This window comes from Corvus cornix, chromosome 9, assembly GCF_000738735.6.
Source record: "Corvus cornix cornix isolate S_Up_H32 chromosome 9, ASM73873v5, whole genome shotgun sequence".
NCBI lineage: Eukaryota > Metazoa > Chordata > Aves > Passeriformes > Corvidae > Corvus > Corvus cornix.
The window spans coordinates 2,228,560-2,239,152 of record NC_046339.1 but is presented as its reverse complement, the minus strand read 5'-3'; the positions used below and the strand labels follow the sequence as shown (position 1 = coordinate 2,239,152).

General features: G+C 45.0%; 1 long non-coding RNA gene across 1 annotated transcript; it reads right to left on the bottom strand.

Moving 5' to 3' along the window:
- Window positions 1–5,835: 5,835 nt before the first annotated feature.
- On the bottom strand, window positions 5,836–8,562 carry LOC109144328. The gene is made up of 3 exons (XR_005602580.1): window positions 8,402–8,562; window positions 6,677–6,796; window positions 5,836–6,141 (listed from the first exon to the last, which is right to left on the bottom strand). It is a non-coding gene; the product is annotated as an uncharacterized LOC109144328 (long non-coding RNA).
- Between the last annotated feature and the right edge of the window lie 2,031 nt (window positions 8,563–10,593).

The window sequence follows — 10,593 nt, the reverse complement described above, 5'->3', positions numbered from 1 at the left end:
CAAAAAATAACCATACTTTGTGCCAATCCTTATTATTTGAGCAAAAACTTTTTTTTTTCAGTGCTAGATCTGAAATCTTTTCATAGAATCATAAAATCACAGAATTGGTAATTTTGGACAAGACCTTTAAGATCGTTAAGTCCAACCATCAACCCACCACCACCATGCCCTCAAGTGCCACATCCCCATGTTTTTGGAACACTTCCAGGGATGGTGAATCCACCATTCCCTGGACAGCCTGATCCAATGTTTTATAGCCTTTGCCACAAAGAAATTTTTCCTAATTTTTCTTCCACACGGAGCCATGCATGGAAGTGGCTGCTACAAAGCCTGGCAAAGGATGTACCCTTTGCTCCTCTCTGGAGCCACTTCTGCTCCTTCCACCCACTCTTTGTGCAAGTATTGGGAATTTCTAGATATTCCTACTGCTGGCTACAAAAGCAAGAAGTGGAAGTATCCAAAACTTCACACATTTTCAGGGGTTGAATTGAGGTTTAATAAATTAATAAATAAAAATACCCTGCCCCAAAGAGAAGAATTCTGAGAGCAGGTGAAAATCTTCCCTGAATCTCTAGATAGTTTTGAATTTTCGCTCTTCTTTGGGAGAGAAAAAGGATATAGGTTAGGGAAGACAGAGGGTGAACCCTTTATCCCCCTACTGACCTTGGGATGGGGAAGGAGATAGCAGAAAAGTGCTCCCAGGAATGGGGGTCCCAGGGACACCCCAACTGCTTCATGCTTTGTTTCAACTGTTAATCCTTGTTTACAATACACAATCACAGCTCCTAGGCCAGTTTTTTGGGTGTTTGGCGTATTTTTTCTCCTCAGTGGGTATCATTTAAAGCAACTCATAGGGCACTGATTCTGCTGACCCAACAAATCCATCTCTTTAGAATTCAGGAGTTATTTACTCCTCACACACAGTTCTCTCTTCCCTCTAAGCAAAAGACATAAAAAACATGGAGAAAACTGACCATTCCTTCCTGGGTTATTGATTGAGTGGGTTCTGTGTGGAGTAGATGCAAATTCCACGTGCGCAGTCCACTGGGATTGTCTCTGTTCTGTTCCATGGTTGAAAATATATCAATTTTAAAAAGACCAATGCTTCTGAAAGGGTTTTAGGCCATAAAAAGAAATGTACACTTATCAGAACTAACACCAGGAAAGAGACGGGGGGGAGCTGGGTTATCTTTGGAGTGGTAACAGCCATAGGAAAGCAGTATCTGCTGAATTTTCAAACTGCATCAGGTATTCTCCATGCACTGGAAAAGCCTCAGGTGCTTCTAAATATGCTGGGTTTATTCTGTCCCATGTTGGTCTCAGAGGCTGAAATTAGAGCTTTTTTGCCTTTTTTTTTCAGCTTAGTTTTTCAGGACCTTTCTCAGGTATGGTGAGGACAGGTTTGCGACAACTGGGTGTTTCAGGCTTTAACCCTCCAGCAGATCCATAGGAACAACATCTCCTGGTCCAGACAATTCTCTCCCTGCTCTCTTCCAGTGGGAAGCCTTGGCAAACAGCCCTGGTTTAATGGTTATCACTGCCATAACCTCAATTCTCTCCTCACTGACTTCTCAATTCCATATAATCCATCCTAAGAGCCAAAGCCCTCTTCATCAGTAACAATTCTGTTGATGGCAACCAGGTCCATGTTCTTGCATTGCCCCAGATTGCAGCTCCCGCCAGCAGCAGTTCCAAGTATCCTCATTCCCAACCTCTTTTAAAGGTTGCCCAAAACAAGGAAATGAAAAACCTGCTAGTTGACCTAATTGGGTACTGCCAGGTTGTCCCTCTGCTCCATCTCCCATGACCCATTAAGCTACAGGGCATCATTTCCTGTTAATTAAGAGGCTCAATTAGAGAGTTTTGAGCTGAGCCTCCTTTAACTGTGTTACAACCAAGCAAAACCCACTGACAGCCCTAAACAGAGATTCTTGATGAAATCCTGATCCTCAGTTTAACTTCCTCTAGAAGTTCCTCCTCTTGTTTATGGGGATCTGCTTCTCACCCTGGGATTTCCTTCCACAAAAATCTAACACAGAGCTGCTTGCTCAACACATCTCTCACTTCCAAAGCACCAATTCCTCATTAAATTAACCAAGCAAGGAAACATTCAGCCAAAAACTGGAAATACAAACAGTGGCATAAATCCTAAAAGACTGTTAAGCAAACTATATTGAAGATTTTCTTTGATGTTTCTTAATTTTGGTGACCGTGAGGGTTAAGTTGCTGCCTACTTTAATTTAGTTGCTATTGACGGCACTGACACAACCTTGAAAAAAAAGACCCAAATAAAAAACAACTCCTTAAGCAGAGCTTTTACTTTCAGAGTGGTTTTGGGCACTCTCCTCTTTGCATGCACAGCCTTGATTTGTCTCCTTTTCCTGGTACCCTCTTCCCTTCAATCCAAAGACAGAGAGCTGTTGAGCCAGGCCTAAGAATAGGCTGCAATTAAAGCCTGAGGATGCTCTGTCCAAACACAGTTCTTCAGGACAAAGAGAAGGCCGCCACATTCCATGGACAACACTCTCCAGTATGAATTCCCATGGGGAAATTACGTATCAGTGAATCAGTGCAAGGAAAGGTGCTCACTCTTTGCCATGGAAACAGGTGAAGGGACACATTTCGGAAGGAATTGTTTCAGTGGAGAGGCTATGGAGAGCTGGCAAGAGCAGCAGCCTGCTTGGAAAACTGAAGGTGAGAAAAGTGGCATGCTTTGAATTAGTCCCATGCAGCAGGGAGAAGATGCCACCCCCAAGCAGCTCTTGTCTGAAGCACCTGCAGATGCTCAGACCACACCATTGTTTGCAGAAATCAAAGTGTGATTTCATTTACTGAAACAAAACCGCGTGGTGAGGAATGGTGACCCTGTGGAGCTGTGAACAGCCTGATCCCACCAGGTTTTTATCCTTGGCTTCCCCCCCTCCCATCCCCACATGAGCTTCACAGGCAGAAAACCCATCCCTGAGATCAAAAGTGCGTTCAACAAACCTTCACATGCTCCCAGTCCATCACACCTGGTGTTATTCAGGGCTTGGATGGGTTTGATCCTTGCATCCACAACCATCCCCAGCTGGAGCTGCTGGGCACTGCCATCAATCCCAGTGACTGGTGGCCATGTCCACAACACCTGGAGAAGGGAATCAGAAGAGAAGAGCATCCCTGCAATAATTCAATCTGCATAAAAACCTTTCCTGCAACTGCACTATTCCCACTTGTCATTAATTATGACATCTCCAGCAATTTCTTCATCGATTTGAAGGAGGGCGTCGTGCATTTGGGGCTCTCAATCAATTCTTCTCCTCTCGGCACGTTTAACTGTTGCAGAATTTTCCACAGCGATTTTGTTCTTCACAGCTCCTTGAAAAACACCTCAGCCTCCAATTTATTTCCAGTCATTAAAGCAAAATCTTTTGAATGGACAATATGATTTATAAAGTGGGAGAGATACTTTTATGCACTGCTTTATGAATTCTAAGCCTTCAATATTTGTTACAGTTCTTTATTCATTTGGTCTGAAAAGCCAGGAAAAAAAAGCTCACCACTGAATAAAGAGGAATACGATTCTCAGCTTTCAAACAATGAGCACATCAAATTAAAAAATCATTTATTTCAGTGCCTCTCCTGCTGCTCCATTACAACAGCACACAATTGTGGAGCCTTCAGCTGGCACGTGGATGTTCCAGGTCTTTGAGGGAAAAACTGGGAGTGAGCGACTCTGGCAGAGCCCAGAGGAATCCACAAGCTCTGGAATGGGACTAAAACTGCAGAGTTCGTGTTTTTCTTCATAGAATCATAAATGGTTTGGGTTGGAAGGGACCTTAAAGCCCATCCAGTGCCACCCCTGCCATGGCAGGGACACCTCCCACTGTCCCGGGCTGCTCCAAGCCCCAATGTCCAGCCTGGCCTTGGGCACTGCCAGGGACCCAGGGGCAGCCCCAGCTGCTCTGGGCACCCTGTGCCAGGGCCTGCCCACCCTCATAGAGAAGGATTTCTTCCTAACATCTGATCCAAACCTTCTCTCCCTACCAGTTTCAAGCCATTCCCTCTTTTCCTGTCATTACCTGCTCTTGCCCAAAATCTCTCTCCATCTTTCTTGTAGCTCCCTTCAGGCCACAATTAGTTCACCCTGAAACCTTCTCTTTTCCAGGCTGAACAATCCCAGTTCTCCAGCCTTTCCTCCCAGCAGAGTTGCTCCATCCCTGTGATTGTGCTGGTGCCTCCTCTGGACTCGATCCAACACGTCCATGATTCTGGAGTCAAGATATTCCAACATCTCCAAAATGCTAAACCACATCCACCTTCTCCAGGAAAGGGAGCACAGCTGCTTTAGTGCTCAAGTCCATCTCTTCACTCTGGCTCTTTCCAGACCCAGATATCCCAACCACATCCCTGTTTCTCCAGAGACCTGGAACAATTTGTTTGGTTGTCCCAGAACAAAGCTCTTCATCCTCCCCTCCTCCTGGACAGGAGACGCTGCTGTTGTGTGAGCCTCATGCCCAACCCAGGAGGATCTTTGCCATTCATCCTGAATCCTATTCCTGCCCTTTCATTTCCCAGATAACTCTCGCTCACCCATAACTTTTCCAGTGTTTTCTATCTATTTTAATCTAATCTTTCCTGCTGGCTCAGGGGGGCTCTGCTTTCAGACCTCATTTATCACACAACCACATGGCACCTTTACCTGATTTCTGGGAAGTATTCGAATTTGCTCCTTATTGTTTTAAAAATCTATTATGAACCTCTCGACTCCCCTGCATTGTGCAAAGAAAAATAATTATAAAAATACCTGCTCTCTTTAATACCAATAATTTGTCATCCACTGAGAATTTTTTTCTAGGTATAATAGTAGTTTAACTCATTAACTTTATGCTAAGTACAGCAATTTTGCTGTCTCCTACCCAAATATTTCTAATATTAATGATACATCTTAGATAAAGTGATTTAAGTAGTTGTACATACAGTGTGCTTATGCAACGATAATTAATTACCTCCAAGATTGAACTCCAATCTTTCACTTCCAATTATGCTTTTCTCTTTCTGATTATCACCCTGCAAGAGTTCTCCTTAAATTGCATAATCCAGTTTGGCATTAAACCACCATTGACTGGGAGGGAGGAGGAAGGAGCCGTGTGCCTGGGAGCAGGGCGCCGGAGCAGTGGGATGTGATGTGGAAATGGGTTAAGAGGCTCTGCCTTCCCCAGGGGTGCCAGGAGAAAAAATGCTGTTGTGTTTGTCCAACAGCAGCACTTCAGCTGCTGGCACGGAGGGAAACAAGCAGCCAGCTGCACACAGGCCCAGGGAAGGGGCTCCTGCTGGCTGGAAGGGCTGGGGGATGCAGCAGTTCCAGGCTGGGAATGCCCTTTGCTGCATCCCCACCCTGCACATCTCCCCCAGGAGCTGCAGCAGCAGGGCCAGGAGGGCTCTGCTCACCAGGGGAGCTCCTGCATTCCCCTGCCAGGCAATCAGAGGCCTCTTGGCCTCCTACATATGGAGCTGGCCTCGTTTGAGCTCTGCCTCACTTCCCAGCTCCTTGGAGTGCGGAGCTGGGAAAGCCCCAGGAGAGCTCTGCCAGCAGCTCTGTCCCTCTTGGGGAGGCTGAGCACAACACAAACCTTCTGCAAGTCAGAAACTTCAGGGCTTTAAGGTTTTGGCTCCACAGGGTAATACCTATAAAATTCTATGTTATAACCCATCCCTGGAAGTGTCCAGGCTGGACGGGGCTTGGAGCAGCCTGGGATAGTGGGAGGTGTCCCTGCCCATGGCAGGGGGTGGGATGGGATGGGCTTTAAAATCCCTTTCAACCCAAACCATTCTGATTATAAAAAATAAGAATCAAGGCTTGCTCATGGTGTGATTCAAACACAGCTGAAACCAGGATACTCCCCTTTGTCTCCACTGAGAACTGGTCAGGAACTTCTGCAGCTTTTCCTTCTTTACTGAAATTGTGGGAGCCTCCCTTGCAAAGATGAGTCTGGAGCTGTTTGCTGGCATGAGGGAGGTGTTCAGGACACCAAGAGAAGCACTGGACACGGTCATCTTTACCTCAGTCAGGAAAAACTGCTTTGTCTTCTTTGCCAAATCTTTATGGCCATGAGAAAGAGACAAGAAAAAAGTCTCCAAAATCCTTGACAACTCTTTCTCCTAAAAAAAAAAAGCAAAATAATTTTTAAAAAATTGTATTAATACATTGTGCTTAAATCCCCTGAAATTGTCTTAAGCACACACAAAATGAAAGCTTTTAGTAGAAAATCACCACAGACTAAAACTCCAAGCAGTGCTGCCTCCTGTAACTCTCCCACACACATTCCCAACAGTTGAAAAAAACCAGGATAACTGCACAATTCTCAGAACTTATTCCAGACTTGCCTCAGTGGATTCTTTTTAAAACAAGCCCATTTTGCATATGAATTAAAATTTTAAAAGCATTAATAACTGCAGATGATGAGCACTAATCTTGGTCCTCAGCATCCCTGGAAGTCTTTCCCTCCTGCCTGAGCACCACATGTTCAGAATACATCCAATTTTTCCATCTTTTATTTGCATAGGTAGGGATTATTCAGTTTATTCAAGCCAATTATCTCAGCGTGATTCATCATCATGATGCTCCAAAATAAAAGCAATCATGCTAGATTGGTGCAATTAAAAAGGTATTTTTATATTTGGAGAAAAAAATTACCTGTTGAACTTGGAACTTTTCTCCAAACAACATCGGGGTACTTGTTGAACTGGTGTGAAACATTTTTTCCTCTCTCTGGAGCTCAAATGCAGAGCTCTGAGCTTTCCCTGGGTTAAAGATCTGTAAAAATCAAGCGAAAAGCTCTGGTTTGTACACTAAGCAAAAATAAAATTGCATTGGCCTGTTTTAATCAATAAAATTCTCCTATTTTGCAGGAGAAGCGCTCCAGGGAAGGCACTGAAAGAATCAGGGGTAGGGACCCATAAACCACTCCAGGAAGAAAAAGGGGAAACCTTTCATTCCATGAGGTTTTTCCCAGAACCTCTCTCAGTCATGCACTTCAAAGTGCTAATTAAATACTGTTTAATTGATGTTCTCAGCTTCTCTGGGCAGCCTGTTCCATTGTTTGACCACCCTGTGTCAAGAATTCCTTCCTAACATTTAATTTGCCCCCTTGTCCATATCAAAAGTCCCTCTCTCTCCTCTTTACAAGCATCCTTGAGGTGCTGGAAGGATTCAAATGTTCCACAAATAATATAAAGATTTACCTGATTACTGCCAATTCCTGATCAGAGTACACTGAAATAATGATCAAGTAACCACAGAAATTCGGGATAGTGACTTCTAGAGCTTGTGGTCATTGCAATTCACCTCATCTTCCCTCTTAGAGATGGGAAAGGGATTCTGTGGATATAAAATCATTTATTGATCTAATCCAACTGCCCAACCAAAAGTTAAAGCCTGTTAAGGGCCTTCTCCAAATCCTTTTTAAGCACCAACAGGCCAGGGGTATCCACCACCTTTCTGGGAAGCCTGACCCAGGGTTTACCCACCCTCTCAGTAAAGAAATGTTTCCTGATGCCCATTGTAAACCTCCCAGAAGAGTTCTGAACATTCCCACGAGTCCTATCGCTGGATCCCAGGGGAAAAGTTCAGCTGAGATGTACTTGTGCACAAATAAATACATGCACGCATGTTTGCCCTGCTGCTGCAGAGAAGCAGCTCTGCATTCCTCACTGAAAAACCTTTGCAAGTGCAAAAGTCACAGAGAGGACCAGAAACCTCGAGGCTGTAAACAGAATAAGAAAATTCATTGCTTCACTTTCCCTTTGATTTCCAGAGAAAGCAATTTGTGGAAGCAGTGGGCAGAAGGAAATGCAGAGCGGAGCCTGCCCAGGCTGGGGCAGGAGCCTCTGACTTCAGAGCAGCACAGCCAGCACAAAAATCCCACAGCTCCCAACAAATTCCCTGCGTGGCAAACACATTTCAGGTGCACAGTGGGCTTCAAAGAGGAATTGATGTTGTGCTTACAATGGAATGAGGCTGTGGCCGAGCCCCACCACAGCTGCATCACCTGGAAATACCTGAAACGTTCCGATATCTGGGTTTTTAATGTCGCTCCACCTTTGATGGTGGCAGAACGTGAAAGTCACTTTCATTGCCACGACTGATCGCTCTGTTCATTTCTTCTTTAAAAGTCCTGTGTTCTAACAGAGCTGAAAGAACTTTCAGAACAGGGTAATGTCACAATCCGCATATGCAAGCAGGGGTCGTGATGGTTCATTTCTAGATCTCAGAGTGCAAAAGGACACAAGGGATTTCAGTTTTAATCAGAACAGTGCACCTTTATTAAGTGCCCACAACACGGTAATGTGATAGAGGAGAGAGAGAGAGAGAGATAAAGAAAAACAAAGTGGAGAGGAAGAAAAGGGGGGCAATAGCTACCAATGGATGAGACGAAGTCCTCGTGGCCTTCCGCCAATAGATTCGTCTTCTTTCCGTGGGGAGATCTCGGGCTCAGTTATTTCAGAAGGTCCCTTTATAGTCCTTTTCAGAAGCGAGGGGCAACTGGCCAAGAGGTTGGGAAATCTACAGCCGTTGCTATGGGGCCCATTGCTTTGGGAAAACAGGTACAGGACAGACGTACAGGACAGACGTACAGGACAGACGTACAGGACAGGTCATTCCTTTCCACTTCAGCGCAGTCCTTCCCACCTGGGCAGCAAGAACGGTGCAGTCCATTGTGACCTGCACTAATTCCCTCAGGAATGCGTACCAGTTCCCAGCGGGCACACCCGCAGGCAACACTTGGCAGACAATCCCACCTCAGCCAGGCCAGGACTGCTGTGCTCAGTCTCTGTCTTCAGCGATGATCGTGAGGCAGATGAAGGATCTTCGGACCGTCTCCTACAGGTAAGAGCCCAGGTCCTGCTGGATTCACCCCGCAGCGGGATGCGCCGCCTGGAACGCGGGGAAGCAGCTCCAACAAAGCCCTACTTGCAAGGCTGTAGGGGCAGATTGAGAGGGGCATCATGTGCTGGGTTTTGGTGTGGAATTATCCTAAAACCCGTCTGGAGCCCCAGACTCCAGTTCTGACGCTGAGGCAGAGATTTGGCAGAGGACCTGAAAGCACTTGCCTGGCAGCCAAGCCCTGTACACCCCAAAACTTTCCATAGGGTGGGTACTTTTAACAAATTCCTCCTTGGAATGTGTGGAGATTCCTCCCCTTAGTTTTGGGGAGCTCATCAAGGGTATCCCTCAAGGCACAGTCCTTAATCTGGGTGAGTTCCACCAACATCTAAAAAGTGTTTCTTTTTGCTAACTTTAATATCATTGTTTTAATCTGCTTTGATATCATGCACTACCTTATACAATAATAATAATTATTATTATTATTATTATAATTTTAGCTTTTATACCCTGTGGTAAATAACTCTGATTGAGTCCTTTTAGTCCAATCATTTATCAGAATAAATAATTCCCAGGCTCCTCTCTCTGAGAAGTTTAGAAAGCCACTGTTGGTTTCTATCTCATCATACTCCTTCACCAGGATTTGAAGAATTTGCCAATACAGACCAAATACATTATTTAAAATTACAGATTCATAATTTAAAAAAAACAAACCAACAAAACAAACCAAACCCACCTTTTTCTCCCTGAGACTTCCCCAGGATTTTACATGAGAATCAATTTATAATGTCCTTAATTGCTATTTGTACTATTTGTTCAGCCTCAGATTCCAAAGTGCTCCAAGGAGGAACAAACCCAGTGGAAATCAATGTCATGGATGTGCTCTTTAAGCAGCAGCTGAGGCAGAACTCTCCAGAGGGACAGAAGCCTTTGGATTTTGTTACTTGCCAGTGTCTGGGGAGGGAAAACATCTGAAAATCCCTAAAGAATTTCAGTTTCAGACAAGGTCTAACCATCACTTTTTGCTGCAGCACCTCAGGGGGAGTGGAACTTGCCTTTACATCCTTGTCTGGAAAAGAGTGTGACACATGTCCTGAAAACAAGGAATTTTTCCCTGTTAAGTGCCTGCTCACCACAGGAGAAGCATGGAGAAACACCATCCCTTGTTTGGGGACTCTTGGGATTCTCCTTCACCTCCCCCAGGCTGAGGAAGGAAAAAAAGAACCTCAAAAATTCCTGTTCTGGATTCCCCTCTCCCCTTCCCTTCCCTTATTTGCTCTTTAGAGCTGGAGAGAAAATGAAGCTACTTCAGTTTTTCCTGCCACCTTGCATTTCTGATTGCAGTCAAAGTCAGCACTCATTAAAGGGTTCCAGATTCCAGGATCCACCAGGAAGGTGAACAGCAAGAGCATCCCAGGGCTGGATTCACGTGTAACCAATGGAAACCCTCAGGTTTCCTCTGCCACACTAAAGGCTCAGCTTGTCAGGAGAATTATTGAGGCAGGAGCTGCAAATTAACACAAATTCCACACAATCATCACAAAGAAAATTTCCATTTTTTTTTCCCACCCTCAGAACTTCCAGAACAGAAGTGGGAAAAGCTTTGGAAGTGGTGCCTCCCAAGAAGGAACCAGCAGCACGTGCTCTTGCAAGCAGCGAGTTCAAAGAGAGCTGAGAGAGCCAAAAACCCCTCAAGGCTAAAATTCCTGGGTGGAATTATCCAGGAG